Source organism: Aegilops tauschii, chromosome 6 (genome assembly GCF_002575655.3).
Source record: "Aegilops tauschii subsp. strangulata cultivar AL8/78 chromosome 6, Aet v6.0, whole genome shotgun sequence".
Taxonomy (NCBI): Eukaryota; Viridiplantae; Streptophyta; class Magnoliopsida; order Poales; family Poaceae; genus Aegilops; species Aegilops tauschii.
In genome coordinates this window covers 479,104,081-479,124,689 of record NC_053040.3, presented here as the reverse complement: position 1 = coordinate 479,124,689, position 20,609 = coordinate 479,104,081, and the positions used below count along the sequence as shown (strand labels likewise).

General features: G+C 46.5%; 1 pseudogene; it reads right to left on the bottom strand.

The window, feature by feature from the left end:
* Nucleotides 1-2,096: 2,096 nt before the first annotated feature.
* LOC120966674 (cinnamoyl-CoA reductase 1-like) overlaps nt 2,097-20,609 on the bottom strand; it is a 38,514-nt pseudogene continuing 20,001 nt past the window's right edge.

The following is a 20,609-nucleotide window of genomic DNA, read 5'->3' as shown; positions in this document are numbered from 1 at the left end:
ACCACACATGGATGGAGGTTTTGTTCGAATTAGCGTAGGCTATTTTTTATTCAGAATGCCATGGCGTGTCAATATGCTCAGCTTCTATTGTCCATCTTGTTATGCAGAGACAAGTTTGAAATTGTGTGGGATTGGATCATCTTGATGTGTAGATATAAGTTCTCTTCAACGAAAAAAGAAGTTCTCTTCAACGGAAAAAACAAAAATATAAAAAATTGAAACAAGGGTCTCTGCCAACTATGGTGGTTATTTGCAATGTACTCTTCCTGTGAGAAATGGAGTATAGTACTTCCATAAAATCAAACTTGTTAGACTTATTCTTCTCCATCGATCCCAGGTTATCATTTATTTGTTAATTACAACATGGCAACTTTAACATGTTACATACTACACTTGCAGAAAGGCACAATTCCATGATGAATCCCCAAAATCCTGATTTCTTCTTTTTTTTCTCGAATATGCACGAGCGTGCATATTATATATTAAAGAAGAAAGGCAAAGATTGTCTCCACCATAATTTACAAGAGTTCCGTTACAATTATCCTTCCCTACGCGCCCACCTTTCTAAACTACCAATGCAGGGTTCAACGTCCCCTTTGAACTTGCCAGCTAGCGACCATATCTTCCCTTCGGACTTGACCCGAGCAATAAGCACATCCACCGACGGGGATGCTCCGTCGAACACAATAGCATTACGATGCTTCCACAACTCCCAAATAGTGATGATGAATATAGTATGTAAATCCTTGCGCCGCAGGTTGTTCGGACCTTGCTTATCCCGAAGCCAAACGCCAAGCGTGTCATGAGCCGTCGGTGTCCAGTCCAACTTGCCCAATGCCTCGCAAATCACAGCCCATATGGAACGAGCGAACACGCATGTTAGGAGCACGTGATTGATCGTTTCCTCCTCTTGGTCACACAGAGGGCATGCGTCCTGATGCGGTAACCCTCTTCTTGCAAGTCTATCCGAGGTCCAGCATTGATCTCGTAATGCTAGCCAAGTGAAGAACTTGCAGTTAGAGGGCGCCCGGGATGACCAGGTCAGCTCCGCCAAGGGTGCTACCTCCTGACCCCAAAACCTTGCCGCATAAGCCGACCTCACCGAGTATCGTCCGTTCGTCTCTCAGGACCATGTGACTTTATCAGGCACATCCACCTCCGGCTCCCACGTGCACACACAGAGCCATAGGGATAGGAATTCCCTCAAGGCTTGCTCACCAAGCTCCGGGCCAACATCCAGAGCCCAAGAGCCATCCTCAATGGCCAGTGCTACATGCTTCGTCAATCTGACTCGTCGAGGAATCATGCCATATATGGTTGGTGCGATCTCCTGCACCCTCATCCCATGGATCCAACGATCTTCCCAAAAAAGCGTGTTAAGCCCACAATGTGCCTCACTCCTGGTGGCTACCTGGAACAGAAGTTGTGCATCCGTTGGCACTTTAGTTGTGAATTCACTCCAAGGTCTGCTCGAGTCCACCCGTTGAAGCCGTGGCCACCTAGCTTGCATGGCCACATTCAGCCATTTGAGGTTTGGTATTCCCAGACCTCCAGCCCATTTTGGTGCACAAACTGTATCCCAGGCAACAGCGCAATTGCCACCATTCGCATTAGCTCGCTTGCACCAGAGGAAACCTCGGCACACTTTGTTCATCGCAGCAATAGTTTTCATTGGAAGATCCAAGGCCATCATGGCATGAATGGGCATGGCACAAAGAACCGATTGGACCAAGGTCAACCGTCCACTCTTCGGCATCAAAGCCGCCTTCCACTTAGGGAGACAATTCGCCATTTGATCCACCAAGTATTGTAGCTGCGCCGGAGTCAGCTTCCGTAATGCCAACGGGAGGCCCAGGTATTTGATAGGGAAGGACCCTCTCGGGCATCCTAACACGCTGCTTGCCATAGTGATTTCCTAATCCGAGCACCTTATCGGAAGGGCCGCAGATTTCGCCAAGTTTATCCGCAAACCTGAAGCCTCCCCAAAAACCTCAAAAATACGCTTTGCAGCCTGAAGCTCTCCTGGCTTGGGTTTGATGAAAACCACCACATCGGGGTTTTTTTGCAGGTTATCTTCGACCATGGTGTTGTCGTACTTACTTTGCGATTATGTGGTACTGCGGGAAGAGGTCACCGAGGAGTTGGAGGAAGTGCGCGCGGTGTAGCACAGCGCTGATGCAAAGGTAGCGGCCGCGCGCGTCGGGGTGCTCGTAGACAAGGACGTGTGCGCGGGCGACGTCGCGGACGTTGGTGTAGGCGGCGACGGCATTGGGGTAGGTGGGCTTTGCGCCGGTGAGGTAGCGTGCGACATGGCTGCTACTGAAGTTGAGCGCCTGCTGCAGCATGGGGCCCATGGTCATGGACGGCACCACCCACTGCCAGCTCCAGCCCCCTCTTGGCCGCCTCCTCTGTCGCTGTGATCTCCGCCATCATCTTCGCGTAACAGTACAAGTTCTGCAGTGCACATGAGGATTGGTAGGTTGAGTTCAGTCGTGACGGGGTAGAGCAGATGATCCAGGGGGGAAATGAGCTTGTGCTTACGCCTGTGTTTTTGCAGGAGTTGTAGTCGCTCCAGCAGGTCTCGTCGAGCACGGTGTCAGGGCTGCCTACGTTGCAGGGATACGGCGAGGAGGTGCCGTATCGGTGCAGAATACTGCACCAGGACGGGGATACGCACAGATACGCCTGGGATACGCGTATCCCAAAGTATCCCATTTTTCGAATTAAAATAAAGAGCAAAAAAATCAGAAAACGGCTGGGACACGCATGAGATACATGAGCCATACGTACGGGCCTGTTACAGCCCATCGAAAGGCCTGCTCGATGGATGACAAAACATCCTAATCGCCTGTAATCCTCTCGCCGTCTCCTTGCAGTTGCCACATCACGAGGAATCGAAGTCTCTGCGACGCATCTAAGCTCCGTCTAGGCGCCGCCAGCAGCGCCTCGCCGCTCGTCTTCAAGTCTTCGTCAATTGTCCATCTAAAGAATCTGTACGCAAGCAAGCTTCAATCTATTCCTCGCGGCTCTCTGTGTTGTTTTACCTCCATGCTTTGGATTGGGATTTAGGGAAGAACGAGGGCATCTATTTATCTATTTTTCTCAATTGTTAGGGAATGGCGTCTAGGTCAAACATTTAATCCTCTGTCACTCGTTTTGGGACTGGGTCTAGGAGTAACAACGCTGATGATTCAGATCACAATTAATGGAAGACTATTAGACTATTTCATTGACGTCAATTTTCTCATCCTCAAAGTATTGTTGAGGTCTGCTTCGGTACACCCCCACCCCCCCCCCCCCCCCCACCCTCCCCCCCTTCTTAACGTATAAGGGCATTTTGGGCATACGCTGCTTAACGTATCTCGCGCCGTAGGCGGCGTGCCCATACAAGTAGAGCCGAGCGCACGGCTCGAGCCGATACGGCCGGCTCGCATCTACCCCCTCCCAGTTGCGTGAAAAAAAAAATTACCCACGACATGCGTTGATCACGCGGCCCATTCCAACGTCGCCCCGCCCCGCCGATCGCCGCCCTTACCCGCCGATCGCTGCCTTTCCCCGCCGATCTAGCCGTGATCACACTGCCAATTCCAACGTCTCCCCGTCCGGCCGATCGCCGCCTTTCCCCACCGATCTCCGACCATTCTCCCCTTCTTCACCCGGGATCTGGCCGTCGCGGACGTTGTTGGAGTCGCCCGCCGTACGTGATCTGGCCTCCGTGCAAGTCGTCGCGGTGACGTGGCCTACGTGGACGCCGTCGCCGCCCGCAACTCCGTGATCAACCTCTCCGGGAACGTCCTCGCCGTCCGCAGCCAGGCCAGGCCGGCCGAAGTGCACGTGCATGCCATGTAAGCCGTCTAGTTTGTCAAAAAAAATTGTACCTGCAAATAATTATCTGCAATCACTCATCCGTATGACCGTAGTATATTTAATTTGATTTAAAATTGATAGATCAATATTTATTTATAATGTTGCAGCGTTGGTTGTGAGGTCATTCAATGGATAAAGAAACTGAATTTACGGATCTGTTTTTGGATACGAGTGAGTGGGATGGTAGCGATAGTGTTGATCGTACGAATGGTAATGAAAGTAAAAATGATGATGATAGCAGCGACAATGAATCCTGGTCGTCGTACGATAATTTACCTGATGAGGATTTTCAAAAGAAGGAGGAGGGTGCTTGTAGTGAAAACATAAGTGACGTGTACATTCATTTCGTCGGATGACGAACCATATGGGTACTTACATGTGCATATGATTTCTTTTATGTGCAGGAGGATATTGACGTCCAGAACGAGGAAAATCATGGTGTTGAATCTTTCGCGGATAACATAAGCCAGGTTCGGTCCAAAATTTAAGATGTCATACAATAATAAAAACTTGTTAATGACAACTTACACTTGCTTATGTGGAATATTGTAGGCTAACTTTGATGGTTGGAGTGGTGATGATGGCTATGAGCATGAGGATGGAGCTAATATGGACATTGAGGAAGCTGAAATCCAGCAACGTGCGCTGGAGGTACAGTTGAAGGTTATGGGTATGACATTTGCATCACAATGGCAGGCTTACATGTTCTATAATAACTACGCCAAAGACCGTGGATTCAGTATCAGAAAAGATAAGGTGAAACGAGGAAAAGGACTTTCAACCACTGTTCGGTATAGGCGATACGTTTGCTCGAGGGCAGGAAAACGTCTCAGTAAATTTTTAAACCCGGAGGGCCGTACCCGCAGGCTAAGACCTGAGACTCGTTGCGAGTGTGGCGCACATTTAGTCGTGAAGTTGGACAAAGGACATGGAGTTTGGTTCGTGGCAGCTTTTATGGATGATCACAACCATTTGTTGGCTAGAGGAGATGACGTGGTATTTCTGCGGTCACATCGAGTGATGGGAGATCACTAGATAGCTGAGATCTTGGCGATGGAAGGAGTTGGGATCATAAAGCATATCATCGTCGACAACTTCATTAGCAGGTATGGCTCGTATGATAAGTGTGGGTTTCTGAGACGAGACGTCTACAACCTATGTTGCCGAGAAAAAATGAAGTTGATTGCGAAGGGTGATGCTAACACGGCAATCGGAATTATGAGGAGCAGAAAGGAGAAGGATCCAGACTTTTTCTTTGAGTACGTGCTCGATAAGGAGGGCCGTTTGAAGAGCATGTTCTGGTGCGATGCACAGTCGCGGCGGGACTATCAGTTGTATGAAGATGTGACTGTGTTTGACAGCACGTATAAGATGAACAGATATGGTATGCCGTTCATCCCCTTTGTTGGTGTAAATAATCACCGTTGCACCACAGTTTTTGGTTGTGCCATTGTGTCCGACGAGACCGAAGCGACGTACGTGTGGCTGCTCCAGACATTCCTGAAGGCCAATTGTCAGAAAAAGCCAAGGTCAATCATCACAGATGGAGACGCTGCAATGATACGAGCTATTCGGTTGGTTTTGGTTGATGTGTTGCACCGTCTCTGCTCATGGCACGTGGAAAAAATATGCAGAAGCACCTTAATTACAAATCGCTAAATGAGTTTAGGGCACTCTTGTACTACTCCACCTCTCCAGCCAACTTTGAGGCGAGATGGCACGCTTTTGTCCGTAAATGGAAGACTGATAAAACAGAAGAGTGGCTGCGTAGGATGTACAGGAAGAGGAGTCTGTGGGCAGCATCATATCTGTCAGATTGTATTTTTCTGGGTATGCGCAGTAATCAGAGGAGTGAAAGCCTTAACTCTTGTCTTCACCTTCACCTGGACGGCGGTATGACTATTGTTGACCTAGTTGTGCATTATGAGAATCGCATAGTTCGACTACGTGAGAACGAGGCGCATGATGACTGTGTTTCAAATCAGTCATTGCCACCATCAGTCACAGAATATAAGGACATTGAGAAGCATGCTGCAAAAGTATTCACTCATTCCAATTTTTATATTCTTCAACAAGATCTGAAGAAGATGGGAGAGCTTGAGATTTTTGAGACGCTAGTGGGAGTTGACTGCCACACCTTCATCGTGGCATGGAGAAATAACCGCAAATTTCAGTTCAGCGTGAATTATCGAGCTGAAAACTCTGAGAATACGATAGACTGCAGTTGTGGACGAATGCTTCGGAAAGGGTTGCCTTGCAAACACATTCTGTATGTGTTGGTTCATCTAAAAATATCTAAAATGCCTAAGTGTTGCATCCTTAAGAAGATGTCGAAAGTTGCGAGACGTGGGCAGCCTGCACAGCGGAAGAGTGACATGTTTGGCTGGGGTTGGACAGGGGCAGAGTAGCGTGCTCGCTATAGTCAACTCAGTATAACAGGAGCTGAAGCTTTTCATGTTGCTTCAAATGATCCATTCGTCTTTGATGAGTTGATGCAGTGTCTGCAGAATATAATAGCGAAGAAAAAGGTCCCTGATGATGATGTTGTTGGTAGTAGAAGAAATGTGCATGAGGAGCCACGTGAGCCGGAACAACATGTTGATGTTATAGGTGATCCCGTGAAAGTTTCCACGAAGGGCACCCCTAAACAGAGCACGTCAGGGCGGGCAAAGAAAGATCCAAATGTTACAAAAAATGAAAGACCAAAATCATTTTCTGAGAGAAAACTCGGTCCTCTTTGTGGCATTTGTAAGAAAGAGGGCCATAGACGGCAAACGTGCCCTGAGAATGAAAAGTAAGTTTTACATTATTTTAATTATTTTTTGTTTCTCTCTTTACAATTGTCTGATGAGTTGTTTACAATTTATTATGTAGGAACCGGGCATAAAGATGAAGTATTCATAATCAATGGAAGGCACTGGGACAGAGTTCAATTAGCATGTCGTACTATTTGTCGCTTTATTTTGGTTAATTTGTTCGATTCTAATGCGACATGGCACTTTCAGTTTATTTGTTTAAGGATAAGAGACATGGCACTTTGAGTTTATTCTTTATGCCACCTTGTTCAATGTTATGAGACATGCGATTTTTATTATTATGTGTGAAACATGATATATTTGTATGAATGCGTTACTGCTGTCATGACTTTGTCAACTGTTTAACATTTTTAAAATTTAATCTATGTGAAAAAAATATTTGAAAAAAAGGCCCAGTCGTGGCCGGGCGCGCGCACGGACAGTATGCTACAACGCCTTCTGTGCCGCCAAGCGGGAGGCCACGGCGTACAACAGGGCATTCATTAGTGTTCTGTAGTGAGCTTGTGACAAGGAGACGACGCGGGTATATAAACCGGTCGTCGCGTCTCTCCGCGGGCGAGGTGGGACTAAACCTAGTCGGCACAACGCGCCACCGTCCCCATCCGCACATGAAGAGGCATTAAAGGGCCGGCCCACGCGCCCCACGCGCGTTGTTAATGGGCCGACAGATCGCCATAAATCCCCCTCGAGATCGTTGCATGTGCCCGCTCGGTGGGGCGGGACGAGACGTCTGCCACCGGGCCCGCGGCTATCGCTCGGTCAGCTGCTGGGCCACCAGACGCGCGCGTGGCCCATGGCGAATCGCGCCAGCCCGCACTAGCTGGACTGCGCGGGCCCGCCACTGCGTCGGCTGTCGGCCACCGCACGGGCTGGGCTGGAATATTCGTCGGATCCAGCGCCGCTGCTGCCACCAGAATCGCCCTGGGATATTGTGCAGGTTTTGTCCACATCGCGCCAACTCAGGATGGCGGGGATATTTTTAATAAATGAATGACCGCCGCGAATAGAAACAACAACAGTACATATAACGTCGCAGCCGCAAACTGATACATTTTAGCACAGCAAAAATATTACTTGCCCACACGCATTTAAATGTTTAGTCTCACACGAAAGCGATAAATAAAACGTGAAAATTGTCGAAATCTGTCCCAGTGCCATGTCGCATTACAATCGATCAAAGTATCCAACAACGGCAGGGAAACCTTCTACAGGACTAAAACCCTACCGATGTTAATACCTATTCCTTCTCCATGATTTTAACAATTTTCATCTTGACCTTCTCTAATTTGTTCACCTCTAAAAAAATAATTTTCGTGACAATACGTGGCCTTGACGCATTAATCTCTTCCTGGTCAAATTCATGTGTCCAGCGATCTCCGTCCCAGTATTTTATGCACCACATCACAAAAAGTCCACAAGACACTCTGCAATAAACATGTGTGATCAGCTTACGATGTAGCATGCACTTGCTTGTACTCATTTAACTTACCCATCTTTTTGTCTTGGCATTTTATACTCATTAATTGGCCACGATGAGACATCTGGAAATTTTTTTGCTTCAAGAGTTGAGTTGGCCTCCATAATATCGTTAGAAATTTCAGCTCTCTGAAACAAATTAACAAAACCAGAATTTAAGGTATGACCCAATATTTTTCTGAATGCTAGTGCGAAAATTATAGCGTACCAGGGTGGCAATCATATTGCGAATTCTTTGACTAATTGCGCCTTTAGAATTTGAGTCAAGAACTTGAAACTCCTCCTTGACGGTGTGCATCACTATGGTTATCCAATGATTATCATTAACGTGCATAGGAAAATACGCCTACATAGTAACCAAATGATGTTAGTGCAATTAAATAGTAATGACAAATAAAAACAAATAAATATGAAAGCAATACCTTGTCCCATCTGAAATACTCATCCATTACTCTTGCGAGGACTTTTGTTTTCTTTGTAACATTCTCTGAGCCTAAATCATTTACTGACTTGGTCTTTCCCCTTGCCCTATTCAACATAAATTTGGGGAACCACGTTGTTGATATGTAACGATCAGAAAAATCACGGTGTTGTAGGTGTTTACAATATGCATTGATGATCTGCATACATAAACAAAAAATTTCTATCAACTTGTGAAGTACAAATGAGAGTTTTGTTAAAATCAAACTCATACTTACAGCGCCATTCAACCATTTAAACGTCATGACATCGTGAAGCATAGCTGGCGTGCATATGTCCCCATCTGGTGGCGGCACATCAACCACGATTCGGTGTGCATGCTTCTTTGACGATGCGAGAGTCTCAACAAAAACTCTGGCTGCCTCTATATGATCCGGAGTCATATTAAGAGAACTTGCTAGAATTGAATGTGGTGACGATGCAAACAGATCTAAAACAATGCAGCTACAGTCAGTTATATATAAAAATTACATAACGCGTGAATGAATTATAAAGTAGTATTTGACTTACTTTTTTTAACACGTTTCTTGCGGGTAATGAGAAGGTCGTAGGGGGATTGACAATATTTCGACTTTTTTCTTTTGCGCTTACCTTCATTTTCCTGACTGCCTTCACCATTACCTATGTTGCTCTCTGCCGGGAAACTCTCAAACGTGTCTTCGGACTTTGTTGGTGACAAAGCATCCATAGACTCACCAGAAATATCAGCATTCTGCGGGGTTCGGGACATAGACGGAAAGTCTTTTGTACGTACAGTTGATGCCGAAGATGAAGAGTTTCCATTATCGTCTATAATGAAAGCATCAGTAGCTTAACCTTTACCCGGTGTCGTCGCTGGAGCTCCCGTGTCATCAACGGGCACGGAGGTATCATTGATACCCGTGAAAGATGTTCCTATCTTTACGTTCGTAGGTGATTCAATATCTGGCCAATATTTTGATGACTTGTACTGGCCATTCTCCATCCCAACTCCTTCACCTACATTATCAAATTCGTCATTGTTGTCCCTCTTATTGGGTTTGTACAGCACACCTTCCGTGTTCAACCTTTCCATTACCATCTACGAACACAAATGAAACACGATAAGTAGTTGAACAATTAAAACACGTTCAATACAACTTGTAAATTACCTGTGCACATCTTTCGCGTATATTGAGAACCTCCTTGTGAAGCAGCTTTATGTATGTCATCACACGGTCCATACTATAAGTCGTGTTTGATGAAACCGCGGACGTGCTTGGCTTTCTACTCCTGCCACCACCTTTCCGTTTAAGTTTCTTCGTTTCTTCCTCTGGGACAGTCCCTTCACGTGCTACCTTAGCACGTCTGTACTCTTCGCTAACGCAGTTTTCAATCTGTACAACAAACACTAAAATAAATTAAATAACGAATATACTTAATTACTGTGTGAAACCAATAAGGACTATACTTATTGACTTACATTGCCGGTGCCCCGCCCGTGCATATTATCATAGTCGTCTCGCTTTTTCCCTTCCGTTTCTGGCCAGTTAAGCATTAGTGGGTATTCACGAGACAAAGAATCAAATGTATCCACACCAATTGGCTCAACTTTTTCCCAGTATATATACTGCATGATAGTTAACACAACTAGTCAGACACATAGATCACATAAAAAATATATGTACATACAACTATTATGAAAGGACTTGTACCTGAAGAAGAGCCAAGTTCCCGATAGGCCACTTGAATTTTTCAAGATCTTCGACCGTTTTTTTAATAGCATCCATGCACACCCCCAACGTGAAATCGTTCCAATTGTATGACTTGATAGCGTTCACGTCCTCCACCATTTTGTAATAACGATAAGGAACAAACTTGGTGGATTGTGGTGCTAAGACTGTACCCATGAGAACCAGTACGGCCCTTCTCACAAAATCATCATCATATGACTGAGTATCAACAATATTTTTTATCAAATCATCGATGAGGATTAGGCCTGTTCTTTTGTCTAGAAACCGATTCGAAACAATTTTTTTGGCATCTAGTTGTACTGTAGCTATCATGCTACTGACATCATCACCCTCGTTACGTAGCCCGAATATGTCATAAACATCTTCATTAAGCACACTGATGCCGTCAGTATTTGGCCGAATAATAAATGGCTTTCTACTACTATCATACGTTGTAATCATAAATTCCAATAAATTTTTCCTCATTTTCACTGAAGGAATTCTCAACATACTGTCCAAATTTCTGCCACGTAGCATCATGCGCTGTCTGGGTGTGAATTTTCCCACCAATTCGCACCACTTCTCAACCGAGCAGTACACATCTCCGAATTCTTGCATTCTAAATAAGATGACAGTTATCTAACTAGTTACGAGATTCAAAAAACAATACATATGGTTTAATACCATACCTTCCGGCGCCTCGACGTGCACCGGCAACCCCCGTTGGCTAACCCCACCCGGTGTGGGTTAGTCGTGGCAGCCGCACGCCCTCTGCCCACACCATTGTTGGAAATATGCCCTAGAGGCAATAATAAAATGGTTATTATTATATTTCCTTGTTCATGATAATTGTCTATTGTTCATGCTATAATTGTGTTGTCCGGAAATCGTAATACATGTGTGAACACATAGACCATAACATGTCCCTAGTGAGCCTCTAGTTGACTAGCTCGTTGATCAATAGATGGTTACGGTTTCCTGACCATGGACATTGGATGTCATTGATAACGGGATCACATCATTAGGAGAATGATGTGATGGACAAGACCCAATCCTAAGCATAGCACTAGATCGTGTAGTTCGTTTGCTGAAGCTTTTCTAATGTCAAGTATCATTTCCTTAGACCATGAGATCATGCAACTCCCGGATACCGTAGGAATGCTTTGGCTGTACCAAACGTCACAACGTAACTGGGTGGCTATAAAGGTGCACTACAGGTATCTCCGAAAGTGTCTGTTGGGTTGACTCGGATCGAGACTGGGATTTGTCACTCCGTATGATGGAGAGGTATCTCTGGGCCCACTCGGTATTGCATCATCATAATGAGCTCAATGTGACTAAGTAGTTAGTCACGGGATCATGCATTACGGAACGAGTAAAGTGACTTGCCGGTAACGAGATTGAACGAGGTATTGGGATACCGACGATTGAATCTCGGGCAAGTAACGTACCGATTGACAAAGGGAATTGTATACGGGATTGCTTGAATCCTCGACATCGTGGTTCATCCGATGAGATCATCGTGGAACATGTGGGAGCCAACATGGGTATCCAGATCCCGTTGTTGGTTATTGGCTAGAGAGGTGTCTCGGTCATGTCTGCATGATTCCCGAACCCGTAGGGTCTACACACTTAAGGTTCGATGACGCTAGGGTTATAAGGAAGGTTTGTATGTGATTACCGAATGTTTTTCGGAGTCCCGGATGAGATCCCGGACATCACAAGGAGTTCTGGAATGGTCCGGAGGTAAAGATTTATATATGGGAAGTCACCATACGGTCACCGGAAATATTCGGGGGTATACCGGTATTGTACCGGGACCACCGAAGGGGTTCCGGGGGTCCACCGGGAGGGTCCAGCTGCCCCGGAGGGCCTTATGGGCTGTAGGTGGAAGGGAACCAGCCCATAGTGGGCTGGGAGCCAACCCCCCTAGGGCCCATGCGCCTAGGGTTTGGGGGAAACCCTAAAGGGAGGCGCCCCCCCCCCTTGCTTGGGGGGCAAGACACCTCCCCCATGGCCGCCGCCCCCCCTCTAGATCCCATCTAGAGGGGCCGGCCCCCTTTCCCCTTCCCCCTATAAATAGAGGGGAGAGGGGAGGGCTGCAGCACCACATCCAAGGCGCAGCCCCTCCCCTCCCCAACACCTCTCCTCCTCCGCGTGTGCTTGGCGAAGCCCTGCCGGAGAACTGTCACTCCACCACCACCACGCTGTCGTGCTGCTGTTGGAGTCTTCTTCCTCAACCTCTCCCTCCTCCTTGCTGGATCAAGGCGTGGGAGACGTCACCGCTCCGTACGTGTGTTGAACGCGGAGGTGCCATCCGTTCGGCGCTTGGATCATCGATGATTTGGATCACGACGAGTACGACTCCATCAACCCCGTTCTCTTGAACGCTTTCGCTCGCGATCTACAAGGGTATGTAGATGCACTCCTCCCCTCTCGTTGCTAGTAAACTCCATAGATTGATCTTGGTGATGCGTAGAAAATTTTAATTTCTGCTACGATCCCCAACAGTGGCATCATGAGCCAGGTTTATGCGTAGTTTCTATGCACGAGTAGAACACAAGTTGTTGTGGGCGTTGATTTTGTCAATTTACTTGCCGTTACTAGTCTTATCTTGATTCGGTGGCATCGTGGGATGAAGCGGCCCGGACTGACCTTACACGTACGCTTACGTGAGACAGGTTCCACCGACTGACATGCACTAGTTGCATAAGGTGGCTAGCGGGTGTCTATCTCTCCCACTTTAGTCGGATCGGATTCGATGAAAAGGGTCCTTATGAAGGTTAAATAGAAATTGGCATATCACGCTGTGGTTTTGGCGTAGGTAAGAATCATTCTTGCTAGAAACCTATAGCAGCCACGTAAAAGTTTGCAACAACAATTAGAGGACGTCTAACTTGTTTTTGCAGCAAGTGTCATGTGATGTGATATGGCCAGAAGGATGTCATGAATGATATATGTGATGTATGAGATTGATCATGTTCTTGTAATAGGAATCACGACTTGCATGTCGATGAGTATGACAACCGGCAGGACCCTAGGAGTTGTCTTAATTTATTTATGACCTGCGTGTCAACTGAAACGTCATGTAATTACTTTACTTTATTGCTAACCGTTAGCCATAGTAGTAGAAGTAATAATTGGCGAGACAACTTCATGAAGACACGATGATGGAGACCATGATGATGGAGATCATGGTGTCATGCCGGTGACGATGATGAACATGGCGCCCCGAAGATGGAGATCAAAAGGAGCAAAATGATATTGGCCATATCATGTCACTATTTGATTGCATGTGATGTTTATCATGTTTTACATCTTATTTGCTTAGAACGACGGTAGCATAAATAAGATGATCCCTCGCTAAAATTTCAAGAAAGTGTTCCCCCTAACTATGCACTGTTGCGAAGGTTCGTTGTTCCGAAGCACCACGCGATGATCGGGTGTGATAGGTTCTAACGTTCGCATACAACGGGTGTAAGCCAGATTTACACACGCAATACACTTAGGTTGACTTGACGAGCCTAGCATGTACAGACATGGCCTCGGAACACAAGAGACCGAAAGGTCGAACATGAGTCGTATAGCAGATACGATCAACATGAAGATGTTCACCGATGATGACTAGTCCGTCTCACGTGATGATCGGACACGGCCTAGTTGACTCGGATCATGTATCACTTAGATGACTAGAGGGATGTCTGTCTGAGTGGGAGTTCGTTAATAATTTGATTAGATGAACTTAATTATCACGAACTTAGTCTAAAAACCTTTACAATATGTCTTGTAGATCAAATGGCCGACGCTAATGTTGCCCTCAACTTCAACGCGTTCCTAGAGAAAACCAAGCTGAAAGACGATGGTAGCAACTACACGGACTGGGTCCGTAACCTGAGGATTATCTTCATAGCTGCCAAGAAAGCATATGTCCTTGAAGCACCGCTAGGTGATGCACCTGTTTTCCCAGCAACTCAAGACGTTCTGAACGCCTGGCAATCGCGTAGTGATGATTACTCCCTGGTTCAGTGCGGCATGCTTTACAGCTTAGAACCGGGGCTCCAAAAGCGTTTTGAGCAGCACGGAGCATATGAGATGTTCCAGGAGTTGAAAATGGTTTTCCAAGCTCATGCCCGGGTCGAGAGATATCAAGTCACCGACAAGTTCTACAGTTGTAAGATGGAGGAGAATAGTTCCGTCAGCGAACACATACTCAAAACGTCTGGGTTGCACAACCGCTTGTCTCAGCTGGGAGTTAATCTCCCGGATGACGCGGTCGTTGACAGAATCCTTCAGTCGCTCCCACCTAGCTACAAGAGCTTTGTGATGAACTTCAATATGCAGGGGATGGAAAAGACCATTCCTGAAGTATATTCAATGCTGAAATCAGCGGAGGTGGAGATCAAAAAGGAACATCAAGTGTTGATGGTGAATAAACCACTAAGTTCAAGAAAGGCAAGGGTAAGAAGAACTTCAAGAAAGACGGCAAGGGAGTTGCCGCGCCCGGTAAGCAAGCTGCCGGGAAGAAGACAAAGAATGGACCCAAGCCTGAGACTGAGTGCTTTTATTGCAAGGGAAACGGTCACTGGAAGCGGAACTGCCCCAAGTACTTAGCGGATAAGAAGGCCGGCAATACCAAAGCTATATGTGATATACATGTTATAGATGTGTACCTAACCAGCGCTCGTAGTAGCTCCTGGGTATTTGATACCGGTGCGGTTGCTCATATTTGTAACTCAAAGCAGGAGCTGCGGAATAAACGGAGACTGGCGAAGGACGAGGTGACGATGCGCGTCGGGAATGGTTCCAAGGTCGATGTGATCGTCGTCGGCACGCTACCTCTACATTTACCTACGGGACTAGTTTTAAACCTCAATAATTGTTATTTAGTGCCAGCTTTGAGCATGAATATTGTATCTGGATCTCGTTTAATGCGAGATGGCTACTCATTTAAATCCGAGAATAATGGTTGTTCTATTTATATGAGAGATATGTTTTATGGTCATGCCCCGCTGGTTAATGGTTTATTCTTAATGAATCTCGAACGTGATGTTACACATATTCATAGTGTGAATGCCAAGAAATGTAAGGTAGATAATGATAGTCCCACATACTTGTGGCACTGCCGCCTTGGTCACATTGGTGTCAAACGCATGAAGAAACTCCATGCAAATGGACTTTTGGAGTCTCTTGATTATGAATCATTTGACACGTGCGAACCATGCCTCATGGGCAAAATGACCAAGACTCCGTTCTCCGGAACAGTGGAGCGAGCAACCAACTTATTGGAAATCATACATACTGATGTGTGCGGTCCAATGAGCGTTGACGCTCGCGGTGGCTATCGTTATGTTCTCACCCTCACTGATGACTTGAGTAGATATGGGTATGTCTACTTAATGAAACACAAGTCTGAGACCTTTGAAAAGTTCAAGGAATTTTAGAGTGAGGTTGAGAGTCAACGTGACAGGAAAATAAAGTTCTTACGATCAGATCGTGGAGGGGAATATTTGAGTCACGAATTTGGCACACACATAAGGAAATGTGGAATTGTTTCACAACTCACGCCGCCTGGAACACCAGAGCGTAATGGTGTGTCCGAACGTCGTACTCGCACTCTATTGGATATGGTGCGATCTGTGATGTCTCTTAGCGATCTACCGCTATCATTCTGGGGTTATGCTTTAGAGACTGCCGCATTCACTTTAAATAGGGCTCCGTCAAAATCCGTTGAGACGACACCGTACGAATTATGGTTTGGAAAGAAACCTAAGCTGTCGTTTCTTAAAGTTTGGGGATGTGATGCTTATGTCAAGAAATTTCAACCTGAAAAGCTCGAACCCAAGTCGGAAAAATGCGTCTTCATAGGATACCCTAAGGAAACCATTGGGTATACCTTCTACCTCAGATCCGAAGGCAAGATCTTCGTTGCCAAGAACGGGTCCTTTCTGGAGAAAGAGTTTCTCTCGAAAGAAGTAAGTGGGAGGAAAGTGGAACTTGATGAGATGACCCCTCTCGAACCAGAAAGTAGCGCAGCACAAGTGTGACACCCAAAAATTTTATTTTGGTTTTATCAAAATCTTTATTTGTTTTGAAGGAGGGTATTTAAATTTTTCTTCTAAAGAACTCTCCCTCTCAAAAAATTTCTTTTATGACAAGTATTTTGTTTGGATTTACCCAAGACTTGATCTTTGGTCTTGGAGGTTTTTCATCTTATGTTGACTCAACACAAATGTTTTTCATTTGGGAAAGTTTTTGAAAATCTTTTTTTAAATAACTCTATGGCATTTGGAGTGATTCTTTCCCCTTTCAAAATCTCCTCTTGCCATGACCTAAGTGGAAATCCCCTCCCAAAGGCCATCTCCCCTCTTGGTGTCAAAATAAACTTCAAATCCAGCAAGTTGAACTCCCCCATGACTTTGTTTCCATTTATTTCTAATCAAAATCTTTTTCTGTCCTCTACTTTGGCTCTTGGAGATTTACAAAGGAACTACCATTTCTCCTTTGAGTTTTGCCTCCAAACAAATTTCCCTGACTAGTCCTTAGAGCCCTCAACCAAGATCCATGAAGATCCACTGGCCTCCAGTTCAAAAATTTCAAATTGTGCTTGCTGCAAGTTTGGACCACATTTGTCAAATTTAATGAAATTCATTTGTTTTCTCCTCCTAAAAATCTGAGAAAATTCAGGCAGCCTCTGGATGCATCGAGAGGTCACCTCACCAAGTCCCAGCTCCAGAAAAAAATTTCCTCATGCCAAATCTTATCATCAAACACCTGGCGGGCACTGTTACTGTCAAGTTCAGAAAGTTCAGAGATACAGTTTCAGTGAGCCGCTGTCGTTTTCTTCAGAACCTCTACTCGACCTCGCCAGTAGCCGCGGTGGCGCCTTGCGCCCCGTGCCTCCTTCTTATCCCTGCGCCGCACGATCGCCTGGAAGCTTGCGGGCGTCGGCGACGAGCTGGTGGAGGTGCGCCACCCCGTGAGCTACGGCAGCAGCGCCCATTGCGGCTGCCAGAGAGGCGCAGCATCGGACGGCGCCGTCCAGCGCCGCCCAAGCCACCAGAGGCCACCGCGTGGCTATCCACTCACCTGTGCACGCTGCAGGTCCGTCGTCGCGAACTGGTAGGCGCGGAGCGCGCTCCCTGCCGCCGCCGTGCCCGTACTGCCGTTCCGTCGAGGGCCAGTGCATTACGCAGGCCCGACCGAGGTTTGAGCAGAGAAACGGCGCCAGTGATCCTCCACGATGATGCCTAGCCCCCTAAACCCCCTGCCCAACCTCTGCCTCGCCGTAATTGCTCGCCGGAGTTATCCCGTTCACGGCCACCCCCTCGGATCGCCTATAAAAGGAGGCCCCGAGCTCGAACTCGTACCCGCACCACCTCTACACACCACTAGTACCACGCCAAGCCACTGGAAGAGCCCCGAGGGAGTCTTCTTCCCCAACTCCGGCCACCTCGACCTGCTTCGGGATCCAGCTCGATTCACTCCCGTGCGTGCACCCCTACCTCTCAGCTCATGCCAGTAGTCTTCTAGTGCATCCACCCTTCTGACCCGCGCGTCAATTTGGAGTTTGCAGCACCCACCGGAGTATTCCACCATCGCCCGAACCACCGTTCGCCGGAGATAGTGTCGCCGTCGACGTGGTGCTCTCCGACGGTCAAGTCCACCACCCACCGACGCGGAAGGGCACCCTGAACCCGTAGGTACCCTCCGATCACTCTGCCTCGCCCTGGTTCAACGTCGGCGACCACCGCAGCCTTCGGGCGCCAGCGAGCTCCGTTGGAAGTTTTTGAACCTGATGGGTGGGACCCCCCCGTCAGCCTCTCTTCTTTTCCCCTTCGAACCGTTTTCCGAAAGCGCCTTCGGGCAAAACGTGTTTTCTCTCTGGGCTGGCGTATTTCATACCGAACCGTTTTCTGTTTTCTCAAACAAGTCCCTGGATCTTTTCTGTTTCATCACAGATTAGTCCTTGGACTAAAACCCTTATGTCTTTTTAACAAAAGATGCTTTTTGATTGATTCTTTTTCTGTCAGTCTTATATTTTTGTCTAGTTTTTTATAGTATTTATTTGGAATATTTTTGGAACAATTTTTATGCACGCAACGGTTTTCACATTAGTATACGGTTTCGTTATACCGTAGGTTCCGGAGGAGGTGACGGAGCCGCGAACTTCGCCGAGCTAGACTCCGACTTCTCCGAACCAGGCAAGCATGTTTGAACCTTTGATATGATTAGTGTTTTGCATGTTTGCTTGAATGGTTTGTGCATGGCATATGAGCATCGGTGAGTGTTACGTTGCATGCAAGGCAACTAACCGTGTGCTTCGAAGTTTACTGTGATCTTTGATGAGAGATGACCTGATCATGTGGTGACATGAGAGGTAGTAAGATGGTATTGTTGTAGCATGCCAGTCTTATGTCATCCGATAAACTCCGACGCTAACGTGGACTGAGCCACGTTACCGTTCTTCCCCTTTCGTGCTGCCACATGTTTTCTGCAAAGAATACGGTTTAGTAAGTTGCTAACCTCTATCCTTGTACACACCAAATAGAGGGGCCGGGATGAGGGTTCCATGGCCCTGGATTAAAGCCAGTCATTCGGTCAGGGGCATGGGTGTTTCCGGTTGGGACTGAGAGGGGAGCACCCCTTAGAGCGCGCGGTATAACTTTGATCCCATGCTACGCGAGGTTGTAGCCTCCCCGTCTCAAGGTTTTTCTTGAACGTTGCTTGGGGTGATTCCTAGCAACGGAATGTTGAATGGGTGTGTACTGGTTAGATGTGTTTCTCCTAAAATACCGTAAACGGAACTAGTCCCTTGTGACTACTGAAATCCGTTGGCTGTGGTTAAATAGTACAAGCTCTGCAGAGTCAAATCCTTCCGAGTCATCGCGTCCATGGTCAAGGACCGTGGCCAACTTATCCACATTCATGCTAGTCCCTGTGTCAGTTTCCGTGGAAATCCCCGGTGAACAAGCTTGAGTGGTAAACCCGGTTGAACGTTATTCCTGTGGATGGACTAACCTTTTTATTATATCATACCTGAGTATTTCCTTGAAATGATTTAACTTCATGAGCTACTGAAATATCAAGTTATGAGTATAAGCCCTTAATGTGATGTCGCTCAGACGTCTGACTGTGGCACTCTTGTCATTTACTTTTAATATATGCCCTTTATGTGATGTCGCTCAGACGTTCGACTATGGCACTCTTGTTATTTTACTTTTGATATAAGCCCTTTATGTGATGTCGCTCAGACGTCCGACTGTGGCACTTTTTTCATTTACTTTTGATATCAGCCCTTTACGTGATGTCGCTCAGACGTCCGACTGTGGCACGCACTGTCGTTTATATTCCATTATAAGCCCTTTATGTGGTGTCGCTTTGACGCCCGACTGCGGCATTGTTATTTTATTTGTATCCTTTCGAGGAGTCATTCTGACACTCGATTGGCCCTCAGTATCACATTGGGATTTCGGGAGGACTACCGCCCGACTTCCTTTTTACTTCCCATGCATTGCTATTTTATTATCTGAGTGCGCATTATTAATCTGTTCATATGCATCATGTTTGCATTTGTTATATCTTATGTCCGAACTGTCTTGCGAGTACTTTCATAGTACTCACCTGGCTTGTTGATTTGGCCAGATGTTGACGAAGGCGATCTCATGGATGAAGAGTTTGATAGTGAGTCCGACGCCTAGAGGAGTCCCAGTCAGTCCCGTGCGATCCTGGATTTCGGTCACTTGTATTATATACGCTTCCGCCACCCACAATAAGAATCATCGAGCCTCACCCGACGCTCGATGAGCTGTAAGATTTAGGAGTCATGTCACCACTTCACGGTGACATATCCACCACTTTTTTTTACGAGTCAGTAGTTATGCCACCATATCCGCCTTTATGTTTAATATCGGCGTGCTTGTAATAAATTGTTGAGCAGTCTCCGCTCAACCTTGTATTATATTTAGTACTCCTGGTTTTTCTTCTGTAATCAAGAAATTGTCTACCAGTAAGAAAGATTTTTCTCTACTGGTCCATTAACGGGATCGGTTTCTCAATAAATATTTTTATTGGAAAACCGGTCGTGACAAGCTTGGTATCAGAGCCAGGATGACTGTAGGAAGCCACTAGGTGCGATCGCTAATCGGTTATTAGCGTTTTTAGTGCTTTTTCAGCATTTTGCAAATGTAGCTATTTTCTGTTGGTCATCATAAATTTATGATTTGACTACTCAGAATTTTTGACTACTTTTGTAGATGGCTGGCAGCGACTGCAAGACTCG